Raw genomic sequence first — 15815 nt, forward strand, 5'->3', positions numbered from 1 at the left:
TGGGAGTTTGGGACTGACATGTACACACTGATCTATTTAAAATAGGTAGGCAACAGGGCCTACTGTATAGCACAGGGAACTCTGCTCAATACTCTGTAATAACCTAAATGGGAAAAGAATTTGAAAAAGAATAGATACATGTATATGTATAACTGAATCACTCTGCTGCACACCTGAAACTAACACAACATTGTTAATCAACTATAATCCAAAATAAGATTAAAATTTAAAAAAAAATAAAGTAGAGGGAGAGAAACTGTTTCCTCCTTAGCTCTACTTTAGAAAAATAAACAAAAGCAAAGAAACGAAAACAATTTCTTTTTCTGTTTTGAAAGGAATAAGATACAGAAAGATCTAACACATCTTTCTAAATAAACACCTAGAAACAAACTTTTTAAATAAGTAAAAATTGTTTTTTGAAAGTAAGGTTTTATAAAATATATTTGTTTAAATTTTAGATTGCATGTCCTCTTATAACCTGCTTGGGACAGAAACAACTGGTCATGGTGAGATACAATCATAATCCCATTACCACATTTAAGATGGGTTGTAGCCTTGATACATAGTGTCCTTGATAGCAAAATTAAAACAGCAAATGACAATTACATATTCCATATGTAAATTTTATCCTTTGCAAGAGGCACCTAGAGATTTTGACTTCTTTTAGTAAAATGGATGTCAATCACAATTGGCTGATATTATTAGTTTTACACATGAAAAGAAAAAAGTCTAATTATATTCTTCGTTGTTGATTAAAACTTGAGTGGGTAGATCAGTAGAATGCATTTTCTGTAAACATTATTAGAATCTTCTGCATGTCTCTTTTTGTATCATCGTGGACTTATGCCTTATTTCATCTCAGCTAATTTCATTTAATTAGTTGTGGAGGTGATGATGACTAAAGGCTCAAAATCTCATGACCCTGGCAGGTTCATCAGTGGGCCTGCCAGGGTTCTTTCCCCTTCTTAGAACTAGCATGAACATCTTGGAAGGCATCTTTGCTTCTTGGTAATATTGTTTCGACTGATTTTGGTTTTGGCCCCTGCTCCAAGACTTGGAATCAGCTACTGTCCTAGCAGCATTGGTTCATTTCTGTGAGAAATAGGACTAGATACCAAAATCGGAGGTGTAGAGGAGTACTGTTTTTGGGCAGGATGATACCAGAGGCTATTTTGGCCCATTTAAGGACAGGGTAAAGAAAAATCATTTTAAATATTTTTTAAGTCACTAGTTCACATTGATGTTTTCAGTTTACATTTAAGTCTTTTCCTATTTCTGAAAACTTTTTAGTTCATTTTCTTTTTTAAGCTGCCCAATTTTCTGTCTTCTGTCAACCTTTTAGCTATATTGCTTTATCAAACCATGGGTTTAAAAGTGTTATTTATATCACAATGGTATATAAAGCTTCAGAAACCTCCCTTTCAGAAGTTAAATCTTATTCCAGTTTAGCTTAAAGTATTACCCCATAATAAAATTCATTGTTCTTCCATTTCATGTGGGCTTTAAGAGAATACATGAGTTTGAAAATTAGATAATTCTGTTAGGTGAGCTGTATAGCACCTTATGGGCCTTCTTGATTTTTTTCTTGACTTGGTATTTTCATTTTAGTATTAAGTTCACATGATACCTTCAGACAGTATCAACAGACACATTGCTGATTATTTGAAAAGAAAAAGAAACCCCAGAAATCTACCCACGAAGAGCACCAGCACAATACAAGCCATAATACCTAGTACCTTAGATGATATTACTTTATAAATAATAGAAGATGGGCATGAAAGCAAGACCACAGACAGATACAGGTGTTTGAGGTTTTATTTAAAACTTCTTAGACTTTAATTTTCATGAGCCATAATATAGACTTTGCTTTTTGTTCATTTACATTTTTATTTTTACCACTATCTACTTCCTCCAAGTCAGGTTTAGCGTTGAACTTCAGTTTTTCAAGGCCTTGAGAGAAAGACAAATTCAGATATTCAGTATGTGGTGATTCTCTATCCCTTCATGTTGTAAAAGTAAAAATTTGCAAACAAATTTTTTTTGTTTCAGATCTTTTTTTTTTTTAATGAAACGCTACACATACAATTGAGATCCTCTTGTACTCATTTCAGAGGTAGCCATTATCTTGAAGTTGGTGTGCAATCTTCCTTTGAAAGTTTTAATGCACTCCTACATGCACTTGTTTACATAAACAATGAATTAATGGTCTTTGGTTTTAAAATTGTACATAAATGGCATTGTAGGGTACATAACACTTTGTAATTTGCTTATGCATCAACTTTTTAAGGAAATTTTTCCATATTGATATATGGAAACTTATTTCACTCTTTTCAGTTGCTATGTTGCATTCCATTGTATGAATAATATGCCTTAGTTTAGTTCCCTCTTGGAGGGGGTGGGTGGTGGTGGTGGGATGAATTGGGAGATTAGGATTGATGTATATACACTAATATGTATAAAATAGATAACTAATAGAACTTACTGTATAAAAAAATAAAATTCAAAAAAAAATTTAGTTCCCTATTGATGGATGTTTAGGTCATCATTTTTTTGCTTTTATAAACAATGCTTTATTGAACACCTTTCTTCATAATTCCTTAGGCACATGTGGAATAATTTGAAAGTATATACTTAGAAGTGGAATTGCTGAGTTATAGACTAAATACACTGTTATTTTCTATTACTTAATTATCCTTCAGAGTATACCAATTTACAATCCTATAAGAAGTGTATGAGAATTCTTATTTTTCCATACAAATTCTTATATTATCAGACTTTTTAGCTTTAGCCAACCTGTTTGCGATGATGTGGTAAGTAATCATTATTTCAGTTGCATTTCCCTGAGCATTAGTAAGATTGGGCAGCTTTTCATAGTTTATTTGCCATTTAGCTCTTTTCTTCTATGAATTTCTTTAAAAAAATAATAGTAAAGGAAGGGTAGTGCTAACAGTTGAAGTCCCTTTTATTCATTTGATGAGAGTGTCTTCTCTGTGGTAGGTACTGTATAGGCTCTCGAAATACAGCAGGGCATAAGATAAAGTCTCACAAGTAAAAGAGAGTTTTAACAAAATGTGACACAGTGTTAAAGAGGGATACTCTCAGTCTATTTCAACCAGAGCCCCAAAGGCCAAGAACAAACAATAAGTGCTGAGTACTCTTGCATCCTAGAGCCAGATGCTAAACCCTCCTGTTTCAAGCTGGGGTGAGGGCTGGGGGGGCGGCCCTTGAGCATAGTTTTAGGCTGCAGAGAGGAAGCCAATATAGACAGTGAATAAAAATACCAGAGAGGAATTAAGTCAGAAATGAAAACAAAGGGGAAATACAGGAAATAACCCATGAAACAAGGTGTGACCTGACCCTGTTAGCAGCAGTACAACTTAGGTATTGAGCTAACATGTTGAAGAAAGAGAACAGTATCACTTGTAGACTTCAGGGACATTTTGTTAATTTTAATTATTATTTTAATAAACATTTTAATTATTATTAAAAATTTAATATTATTAAATAATTTTAATTATTTTCAATTATTAATTAATAATAATAATAAATTTTGTTAATTTTAATTATTAATTAAATTTATTAATTTAATTTTATCAAGATCATATTTTGGTAAAAATGGCAACTGACAATATAAAATCTCTAAAACTCCCACTCCAAGTAAGACAGTTCTAGCTTAGGAAAAAATGTTACATAGCTTAAGCTATATTCTACATTACATTATTACATTACATTACACTATTCCTGGTCAGTGCTTCTATTACCATAACATTTATATATATAATAACCAGTGGATCATTAAGAAAGGCAGGTAGAACAAACTTGCAAAATCATTCATTTCTAAAATAAATATTTATTGACCACTGACTATGAGCTACACTCTTGTAGGTGGTGCAGTGGCAACAAACAAGTCCCTGCACCTGTCGAACTTACATTCTCTTGGCTTTTGCCTCCAATTTGGAGACATTTGTCTATAGAAGCCTCATCTAGTGATCTTGCTTCTTGTGCTTTGTTCACAACTTGAAGCACACTATGTTCATTCCTCCTACTAGTGAGTTCACAGGTGAATCTGGGTGCCCCTGATTCTTGGGACCAACGATAAAACTTAGATCTTTAAGTGTCCTCTCCAATGCCCAGGACCAATAGATACAATGCATTAAACATTACAGTAATTCTATGTGTCATATAAGGGAAAGAAAAAGATCCCAGTTCTGTGCACAGATATTACAGAAGAAAATGAAAGTCAACTCCATCAAAAATTTGTTCCAGATCCTGTTCTAAATGTTTTATATTTGTTATCCCCTTTAATCCATACAATAACTCTCTAAGGAAGAGTTACTATTAAGAGATACTATTATCCTCATTCTAGAAATAAGTCTGGGAAAGATTCGGTAATTCCTTGGTAAAGGGCAGAGTCTATACACCATGCTACACTGCCTCTTTTCTTCCTCATCCCCAGTTAAGAAAGTGCAAGGTGTCAGAGTGCTCTAAAAACATTATCCTAGGAGATAAAGGGAGGGGGGATAAGGCCAATATGTGTGTGAAGTGCCTGCGGAACTCAGACTTTACCTCCCAAGGTGCCTGGCTACCGAAGTACCATAACAGTCACCTCAGTTCCATTTGAGTGCCCTTGAAGGCCTAACCTAACCTAAGGAGTAGTGTGTGGGGTCAGACATCCTGTATGTCACCGATTATAAGATGAACCTTCTTTCACTTTTTAACATCTCCTTAATCAAGATGTATCTTACCACCAATTAATAGATCATATCACTGTGTCATAGTTTAATTGGCAACCTTTTTTCCTTTCTTGCAGTTGATGGTGGTTTTGATTCTATGAAATACGGGGTAGATACCTTTGTGGGTGTAAGGGCCAGAAACTGAAAGAGTTCCTGCCTCATCACCCTAGTTTTCTCAGGGAAGGACCGTAGGTCATCTTCTAGAGTGGAGGTGAAAGTACACTGAGGCATGTGAGGAAGGAGATTGAGATTCTTGACCCCCCTCTTCCCCATACCACCATCCTCTCCCATCCTCTGTCAATTTCCAAGTCTTAGGGCTTTGGCCTTCTTAAGAGCCTGCACTGATGTGTTCACTGTGATGTCCGCAGTGCTTAGCACAGTGCCTGACACATTATAGATGATCGTTACATATTAATAAATGAATGAACACATGACCAAAGAAAGTACTGAAGAGACATTGTGGGGAGTGGAAGAGGACATTAACTAGGAACATGGGTAAGGATTACCCTGCAGACTGTTGCTCCAACTGAGGTTCAAGACTGTGTACCAGTTTGCGCTGTAGCGTGCATCTTTTCACTAGTTCTTGCCATTTCATATTTAGAAGTGGAGGAGTCAGAGGGCTTAATTGATTCAAATTAGGAGATTTGCAGGGTGAGTGTGATAGAGAGGCAAAAGGCTAAGGATGTCGAGAGTATAGATAAGGAAATAAGTCTTCTAATGTTGCTGGAACACATCTGTGTTTACTTCTTGACCTAAAATGTGTATTTTTTTTTTTTGCTTCTATTGTTTTAAAAACTACTTCCTGTTTGTTATTAGATCAGTTCAAACCCTTGACTATGTACTGTTTCTTTACTAGACTGTATTTAGTAACTACTGTCTAGTGAGTTAATTTTATTAACCTTTCTTTCAAAAGAAACTAATAGTGGATAAGGAAATTACAGAAATACCCTATGAAATTATTTGGTGATCTTCAAGCCATATTTTTTTCTACCTTTCAAATCACATAGATAATCATGCTATCTGAATAACAAACTACAAACAGTAAACCTATGTGGTTAGAGTTTAATATTGTAATGAAAGAAAATAATTAACCTGGTGGTAATTTAGTGATGAACATTATTGTTATTTTGCATAATTAGGTATATTTGGTAAATATACAAGTAACTATCATTCATATCATGTAATAGATTGAATAATTTACATTCACTGCACTCAGATCAGCTAAACATGTAACTACTTTATAACTGAATTCAGAGTAGCTCACTATCGCTGATGTGGGAAAATCTGGCTGATGTGGGAAAATCTGAATGTGCCAATTCAAGTTAACTCTGTCAATTCTAGTTTAGAGCTAGTTATTTTGTGTTAAAGATTCAGTCACATTCAGGGTTCCCCCTTCTTCCTCCCTCTTACTTCTCCTCAAGTGTAAGCTAGGTCCCTAAAGGGACTTAGCATCTAGGCACCAAGAAAGGAGGGACATTCAGTCCTGATACCATTCACTGTCCTTGTCCTTATTGGACTCCAGCTCAGGTAGGAAGCTGCTGTGAGGTTCCTTTTAACCGTCACTTTAGGGTTTGTTTATTACCAAGATGATCTAGATCAGAGATACTCTAAGTGTGGTCTGTGGGCCAGCAGCATCCATATCCCACCTAGTCTGGGAGCTTGATGGAAATTTGCATTCTCAAGAACAGCCCCAGACCTAGTGAATCCAAATCTCTGGGATTCTGCATGGTGCCCTGGAGTCTGTATTTTTTAATGCTCTCCTGGTGACTCTGATGTACTGTAAAGTTTGAGAAGCTTTGTTCTAGAAGATTTTCTAACTTTCAGCTGAGATATCATGACAGGATTATAATTTTAATTACTAGCAATTATAGTTATAGATAAATAAGATGTCCCTGAGGCATAGTGAGGAATATAATGATGAGGTATTAGTCTTGATGGGGATAGAGTGGCTGAGGTAAAAAAGGAAGAGGTTTAGGTAACCATAGGACATGATGAATGCAGAAGGTACCTGGGAACATGGAATTGATAGAATAAAGAGAATTGGGAAGGGATTGAAGGAGAAGCGTGTTTTAAATGCTTACTGTTATGACAGTTTACTAACTTCTTTTGGGCTGTGTCTAATTAAGGTTCTCTTAAAAATAAGCAATGAGGGGGTGATTTTAGGATTAGAGATTTAGATAAGTACTCTATCCAGAAAAATATTACACAACCTTTAGATATTACTCATGCTAGTATGCAATTTCTTTTCCTTTCAAACGTCTGTGCAGATCTGGACCTTCTTCCCCACCCCCCAGACATGCACACCTAAACACTTTTTTAAAATTGATAATTGTAGATTTATTCAGTGGGGTGAGGAGGGGAGTGATCTGACCTCGTTCATTACCTCCTTTGGGCAGAAGTATTTGTCAGCATTGAGATCTTGTCATAACTTCATCATTTCCTTTGGGGTAGCTCAGTGGGCAAGTGCTTCTTTTAGAGACCTTTAGTGGGAATGTTAAACAACAAACTGGTCTACTTTTGGAAAGAGAAGTTTTTAATAGAAACTTTATAAGCATTATATAATCCATTGTTTCAGTAGCAAAAGATGTCCTTTTGGAAAAGGTACTCACAGATCTTAATGTGACTTAGGAACAATAGACAATAATCTCACAAGAAAGGGAAGCAAATAATAGATTGCTATAGTGAGAGACAGTCCTCCTTGGGCTTCCTATTCACTTGCACATCTTGCTAGGTATGCCAAGAATCAAGAATGTAAGGGCCTGACCACCCTTTTTTTCCCCAATTTTTTTAAAAAACGAGACTTTACTTTTTTAGAGCAGTTTTAAGTTCACAGAAAAATTGAGGGGTTGGTACAGAGATTTCCCATACAATCCCTATCCTCACACATGTATAGCGTCCCCCATTATCAACAGCTCCAGCCAGAGTGGTACATGTGTTAACAGCTGATGTCCAAAGTCCATTGTTTACATTATGGTTCACTTTCGGTGTTGTACATTCTGTGGGTTTGGACAAATGTATAATGACATGTATCCACTATTACAGTATATAATACAGAGTATTTTCACTGCCCTAAAAATCCTCTGTGCTCTGCCTATTCATCCCTCTCTCCCCACAAACCCCTGGTTACCTCTGATCTTTATACTGTCTCCACCGTTTTGCCTTTTCTAGAATGTCATATAGTTGGAATCATATAGTATATAGCCTGTATTGGCTTCTTTTACTTAGTAATGTGCATTTAAGTTTCCTCCGTATCTCTTCATGTCTTAATAGCACATTTCATTTTAGTGCTGAATAATATTCCATTGTCTGGATATACCACAATTTATTTATCCATTCACCTACTGAAGGACATCTTGGTTGCTTCCAAGTTATGGCAATTATGAAGACAGCTGCTGTAACCATCCATGTTCAGGTTTTTGAGTGGACATAAGTTTTCATCTCATTTAGGGAAATACCGGAGCACTTGATTGCTGGATTGTATGGTTAAGAGTATGTTTAGTTGTGTAAAAAGCCTCCAAACTCTTCCAAAGTGGCTGTACCATTTTGCATTCCCACAAGCAATGAATGAGAGTTCCTGTTGCTCCACATCCTCCCCAGTGTTTGGTGTTGTCGGTATTCTGGATTTTGACCATTCTAATAGGTGTGTAGTGGTATCTCGTTGTTTTAGTTTACATTTCTCTAATGACATATGATGTGAAGGATCTTTTCATATGCTTATTTGCCATCTGCATATCTTCTTTGGTGAGGTATCTGTTAAGGTCTTTGGCCCATTTTTAAGTGAGATTGTTCATTTTCTTATGGTTGAGTTTTAAGAGTTCTTTGTGTATTTTGGATAACCGTCCTTTTTCAGATGTGTATTTTGCAAATACTTTCAGTCTGTAGCTTCTCATTTTCTTGACATTATCTTTCACAGAGCAGAAGCTTATCAATTATTTCTTTCATGGATCATGCCTTTGGTATTATATTTAAAAAGTCATTGCCATACCCAAATTTATCTTGGTTTTCTCCTATGTTATCTTCTAGGAGCTTCATAGTTTTACATTTTATATTTAGGTCTGTGACCCAAATTGAATTAATTTTTGTGAAGGGGGTAAGGTCTGTGTAGACACTCTTTATCCAGGCCATTTCTCTGGTTTGTGGTGAGAATCCTTGAGGAATAAGGTAATGTTTCCCTTCTGGACCAACAGCAGATTTGGTTACTGCTTGCTATAAAAGCAGGGGATTCCCTAAGCTCAGTGTTGCTTTCTTTGAAATGCAGCTCACTGCGAATGTAAGAGTGTCTGGGCCCTCCCTATGCCTTGCCCTTGTGGGTCCTGAGGTCAAGGAGAGCCAACATAAATAAGCTGGTGATCACATTGCTTAATTTGCTGTAAGTAATAAAGTCCTCGGTCTCTTACACAAGAATCGTGTGTCTTCTGCCAGCAACCATGAAACAGGAACAGATTAATTCATTAGCTTGTATGTTGGGTAAAATCAAATTACAAACTGACGATTGTATGGTGAAAATTAGAGAGCTTTCAGCCTCTGAAGGGGGATTTGTTCAAAGGTTTCCCAAAGAAGGCTGTTAGAAAGCGAACAAAAACAGGAGGTTGTAGTAGGGTGTACAGGATATTGAGAAGTTAAAATATATATATTTGAGGGTATGTTTTATGTCATAGGTGGCTATACACATATACCTCTTATATAGACAGTTCTTCAAGTTGTTTTGGAAAAGGAGAGGGCAATATTCCTTTTCAAATAGCTCTGTTAATCTTGTCTTAAAAAGGGGTTAAGTTGTTTCAAGGGGTTATGAACAGTGGCACAGCCGATCTCCATAATCTGTGCAAGTGGCCCATGTAATCAGATGGCACGCTTTACTGCCAAGGTAAATTTAGCTTGTTTCATTTGGGGGGCAGTGACATTTGCTATTTAGGCTTTTTTTTTTTTTTTTTTTTAATGTATCTTCAGACCAAAGTCTGTAACAGTAACTTTTTATCACCAGAGGGTGTAAAACGCTGGGGTAAAAAGTGTTCAAGTGAAAGAAGAATGAGTTAGTAGGCTAGGGGTGTGGAGGGCAGCTAGTTAGAGAGTTCCAAGTAAAGGATTGTACAGAGATCATATATGTTACTGCTTCCATCCTGCTGTTTCCTTGTCCCTTGATTTGTTGGCTGTCTCCTTGAACATAATGAAGTTAGAATACACATTCCACAGTCACATGAATTGCAGCTTTTCAGAGAGATGAGCCACAGAACAATTTTATTCTAAACTGATGTCATTAGATTCTAGAATCTGCTATCATCATATTCTGTGTTATTGCCATGGTAGTTCTACATGCAGCTTAAGCATTCAGCTTCTAACCTGTTCCACCTACACAGGGCATTTTATGGCTTAAAGATGATGGCTTAGAAAGGAAGGGAGAGATTTACTTTGGATTAAATTCAGTATGGGACAATGCTTAAGGTAAGCCTTTAAAAATAAAAAAACACTTCTCCATATGTTTCATGTGCTAAAGAACATAGAAATACTCATAAACCAAGCTTTAATGTTTCCTATAGTTTCCCACAATAACTGAATATCTGGAATATCTGGATATTTATCTGAAATATTCTCTCCAGAGAGGTTCTGCTTTATCCATGGTTAATATTTTAAATGTGTTAGTCAGCAGGGTATAAATTTATTGTACTTATTAACCCCTTTAAATATAGTAGTTTAATAGTCTCAAACAGATATTGTAACTTAATTATTTTCAAAACAGGGAAGTTCTACCTTTACCTTCAGGGAATCCTTTTGTTTTGGTGCCCTCTCATATGTTTTCCCTTACTTTTCTTTGTGCCTGCTTTCCTGAGTCTTTCAATTTATCTTCCCAAGGTTTAATATAGTGGGCAGGTACTGTGTAGGTAGTTAGAAATAATCTTTTAGACTTAGGCATTCTTTTGGATACATCTATGTGGCTACCAACTTCAGCTGTCTTAATTTCTTATGTTGTTTCCATATTGATAAGGTGGCCATTATTCTTCAGGAGGCTTGGCAGGTTTCCACCTGTACTCCCTATTTTTTTTCCTCATTTGACACTTTTCTCACTCTGGCTGCTCCAAAGAGGACCAGAGCTTCCAACCAAAATGTCCTGCAGATCAAGTTTCTTCAGACCCTCTGCACCCTGGAGCCTCTTCTATTATGCAACCACCAGAATCTCTTGATTTTAAAAAAGCTCATCCTCCTTTCAATGCATAGAGGCAGTTCAGCTAGAGGAAGTAAAATTTCCTCTTCTTCATCAAATACATCTTCTTACTCATCTTTCTTTGGAAGAAGACATTCTTTATTTGCTAAATTTCAGAAAAGCAGTGCTTCCCTTCATTCTGGACAAAGTAGAGCTAACTTTGATTCTGAAGAAAAAAGAAGCTTCAGTGATTTAAAATCGCCCTCAGAACATTTTCGCTTTAGATCCAAAAGTCTTTTCTCTGCCCCAAAACTAAATATAATTTCCTGTTATGAGAGTGCTAGTAATTTTTTTGATCCTCAATCAAGAAGTCAATGCATATTTAATCCAAGTGAAATTGAAATCATTTCTAAAAACTTGAGTATTACTGATGCTGGAAAATATATAAGCTCTTATTCTCCTGAATATAACACTAAATATTTTATGAATTCTGAAACAAAAGCTAATTACTCAGCCTATCGGAACACTGTTGCTATCATCTGTCAAAGCACAGCGACCGTGCTTACTCTTCCAACTATTACTTCCTATTCCTCTCAACAACATGGAGTTGCCAGTAATATTCAAGAAAGAGACCAGTTAAGGAGCAATTCCTTTCATCCTGTTTTTCAAAGTCGCAGTAGAAATAATTCTCCAGCTATGGTGCAACATCATCCCTCTCAAAGTGTAACTTTCCCTGTTCTCCATAATGTTGGATTTACTTCGTTTTATAAAAATGCTAGAAGCTTTACCCCATCTCAAAATGGAGTTACCTCAGATCCCTTTGAAGGTGAAAACAATGCTATCTCATCTAAAGATGAAGACAAATCTTCACCTAATGAAATTCCTAAAATAAGGTCACCTCAGACTTTGCCCTCTCTTAGAAGGGCAGCTCAGATCAGAAGCTTTCCCACCAGGCATACTATATAGTCTGTAGAAATCACTGCTCAGTTTTCATAGAGGTCTCCTCCCTTACTAAACTTCACTGCATATTCTGAAAAAGAGCTCTACACTGCAGTCTAAATTTAACTTTAATTTTCGTATTTTTTTTTTTTTTTTTTTTTTTTTCCGTACGCGGGCCTCTCACTGCTGTGGCCTCTCCCGTTGCAGAGCACAGGCTCCGGACGCGCAGGCTCAGCGGCCATGGCTCACGGGCCCAGCCGCTCCGCGGCATGTGGGATCCTCCCAGACCGGGGCGCGAACCCGGTTCCCCTGCATCGGCAGGCGGACGCGCAACCACTGCGCCACCAGGGAAGCCCTAATTTTCGTATTTTTTGAACAATAGTTTATTAACATTATTGGAGTATGGAAATCAAAGATTATTCATCTATTTCAGACTTTTAACAGATTTACTGCTTATAGATTGACTAGTCCCAAATTTCTGAGTGACTATTGTAATACTTTTGTGGTCTGAAAATAACAGCAAGCTTTAGGTCTTCTAAATGTATTACAGTCTTTGAGAGTTTAACATCTTTTATTCTACTCTAATCATTAGAATAGTATTTCTCTATAATCTATAGAGCTATATTCATCAGTTCACAAATTCCCATTTATATCAGCCTTGCTAGCTATAGCTCATGCTAGACATCCCACTGATAGACAATGTTTTTACTAGTACAAGGGTCAAATCATAAGTAAAAACATATGGTAGTGGAAATAGGCAGAATATATTGAAACCAGATATTTTAATTAGTTTTAATACACGTTTGTTTATGTATATGTCTGAGAATTCAGAAAACTCTGAAATCAGAGTTTGTCTTTTTATTTTTAAAAGTGAAAATTTTCAGATTTTTTTCTGAAATTTTTATAAAATTTTTATTTTAAAAAGTGTCTCCAAAATTTTATTTTTGATGTGAAAATTTAAATTTTTTCCATTATATTAAGCAAAGTTTATAAATATATTTATCACAATAACAAATAGAAAATGCATATAAGCAATTAAAAATACTTAGAATATAATTGGTTTTTGTAGAGGAAAGAAATTTGTATTATTTTCAATTATTTGTCATAATAAAATGCCCCCTAAATTTGTATCATTGTACTAAGATATTTTTACTTTTGTGTTTTTCTCCTCCTTTTAGCATGTATCATAATTTTTTTTCTATTTTAATTTTTTAGTTGTGGTGAAATACACATAACAAAATTTATCATCTTAACCATTTTTAAGTTCACTGGCATTAAGTATATTCATATTGTTGTACAACCATCATGATCATCTATCTTTAGAACTCTTTTCATGTTGTAAAGGTGAAATTCTACACCTATTAAGCAATAACTCCCCAATCTTCTCTTCCCCTAGCCTCTGACAACTGCTATTCTACTGTCTATCTCTGTAAATTTGATTCCTCTAGGTACCCTATATAAGTGGAATTATATAGTATTTGTCTTTTTGTGACTGGCTTATTTCACTTAGCATAGTGTTCTCAAGGTTCATTCATGTTGTAGCATGTGTTAGAATTTCCTTCTTTTTTAAGGCAGAATAGTATTCCATTTTATGTATATACCACATTTTGCTTAGTCATTCATCTGTTGATGGACACTTTGGTTGCTTCTATCTTTTGGCTATTGTGAATAATGCTTCTATGAACATGAGTGTATAAATATCTCTTCCAGACCCTGCTTTCAATTCTTTTGGTTATATACTCAGAATTATATGTTAATTCTATTTTTAATTTTTTGAGGAACTGCCATGCTTTTTTCCATAGTAACTGCACCATTTTATATTCCTCTAAGAATGCACAAGGATTCCAATTTCTTCACATCCTTGCCAACACTTGTTTATTGGTTTTTTGATAATAACCATCTAATGAGTGTGAGGTGCTATCTCATTGTGGTTTTTGATATGCATTTTCTCCCATTGTGTGGGTTGCCTTTCACTGTCAATTGTGTCCTTCGATGCACAGAAGTTTTTAATTTTGATGTTCAGTTTATTTTTTATTTTGTTGCCTGTGCTTTTGGTGTCATATCCAAGAAATCATTACCAAATACAATGCCATGAAGCTTTTCCCCTATGTTTTCACCTAAGAGTTTTATAGTTTTAGATTTTACACTTAGGTCTTTGATCCATTTTGAGTTAATTTTTGTATATAGTATAAGGTAGGGATCCAACATCATTCTTTTACATGTGAATATCCAGTTTTCCTAGCACCATTTCTTTAAGAGACTGTTCTTTCCCATTGATTGCTCTTGGCACCCATGTCAAAAGTCATTTGACCATGTATGTGAGCGTTTACTTCTGCACCCTCTATTCTATTTCTTTCATGTATATGTCTGACTTTATGCACTCTCTATTCTATTTCTTTCATGTATATGTCTGACTTTATGCCATTACACACCATTTTGATTACTGTAACTTTGTAATAAGTTTTAAGATCAGGAAGTGTAAGACCTCTAACTTTGTTTTTTTCAAAATGTTTGGTGGAATTCACCAGTGAAGTCATGTGACTCTAGGCTTTTCCTTGCTGGGAACTTTTTGATAACTGACTCAGTCTCTTTGCTAGTTATAGATCTGTTCAGATTTTCTATTTCTCCCTGATGCAGTATTGGTATGTTGTATGTTTCTAGGAATTTTTCCATTTCATCTAGATTATCCAGTTGTTGGCATACTATCCTTCACTGTAGTCTCTTATAATCCTTTTTATTTTTGTAAAGTTGGTAGTGATATACCCTGTTTCATTTTTGATTTTAATTATTTGATTGTCCTCTCCTCTTTTCTTAGTCTAGCTAACTTAAGGTTTGTCAATTTTGTTCATCTTTGAAGAACCAGCTCTTGGTTTCATTGATTTTATGTTTTTTTACCCCCTATTATGTTTATTTCTGATCTAATCTTTATTATTTCTTTCCTGCTAGCTTTGGGTTTAGTTTGCTCTTTTTCTAGTTCCTTAAGGTGTAAATTTAGGTTGTTGATCTGAGACCTTTCTTTTTTTTTTAACGGTACGCGGGCCTCTCACTGTTGTGGCCTCTCCCGTTGCTGAGCACAGGTTCTGGACACGCAGGCCCAGCGGCCATGGCTCACGGGCCCAGCCACTCCGCAGCGTGTGGGACCCTCCCGGACCGGGGCATGAACCCATGTCCCCTGCATTGGCAGGCGGACTCTCAATCACTGTGCCACCAGGGAAGCCCATGAGACCTTTCTTTTTAACGTAAGCATTTTACAGCTATAAGTTTCCCCCTTAGCACTGCTTTCACTACACCTTATACATTTTGATATGTTGAGTTTTCATTTTCTTTTGTCACAAGATATTTGCTACTTTCCCTTGTGATTTCTTCTTTGACCCATTGGTTGTTTAATAGTGCGTTGTTTAATTTCCACACATTTGTGGATTTTCCAGTTTTCCTTCTGCTGTTGATTTTTAGTTTCATCTCATTACAATCAGAAAAGATACTTTGTATGATTTTCATCTTTTAAAATTTATTAAGACTTGTTTTGTGGCCTACCATATGATCTATCCTGGAGAATGTTCTATGTGCATTTGAGAAAAAAATGTGTTCTGCTATTGTTGAGTGGAGTATTTAGTATATGTCTGTTAGGTCAAGTTGGTCTATAATGATATTCAAGTCCTCTGTTTCTTTATTGATCTTCTGTTTGATTGTTCCAACCATTACTGAAAATGAGATATTGAAGTCTCCAACTATTATTATGTTGCTGTCTATTTCTCCCTTCAATTATGTCAATGTTTGCTTCATATATTTAGTAGCTCTAATATTTAGTGCATATATGTTTATTATTGTTATATATTCTTGTTGAATTGAATCTTTTGTAATTATAAAATGTTCTTCTTTGTCTCATATAAGTTTTAGACTTACAGTTGATTTTATCTGATATTAGTATAGCCACCCTTGTTCTCTTTTGGTTATTATTTACATGGAATATCTTCTTTCACCTTTTTACTTTCAACCCATATGTGTCC

General features: G+C 35.6%; 1 protein-coding gene across 4 annotated transcripts in view; it reads left to right on the plus strand.

The window, feature by feature from the left end:
• Positions 1 to 15815, plus strand: part of RMDN2 (regulator of microtubule dynamics 2) — an 86129-nt gene that overhangs the window by 9980 nt on the left and 60334 nt on the right. The window lies entirely within an intron of this gene.

Source organism: Physeter macrocephalus, chromosome 12 (genome assembly GCF_002837175.3).
Source record: "Physeter macrocephalus isolate SW-GA chromosome 12, ASM283717v5, whole genome shotgun sequence".
NCBI lineage: Eukaryota > Metazoa > Chordata > Mammalia > Artiodactyla > Physeteridae > Physeter > Physeter macrocephalus.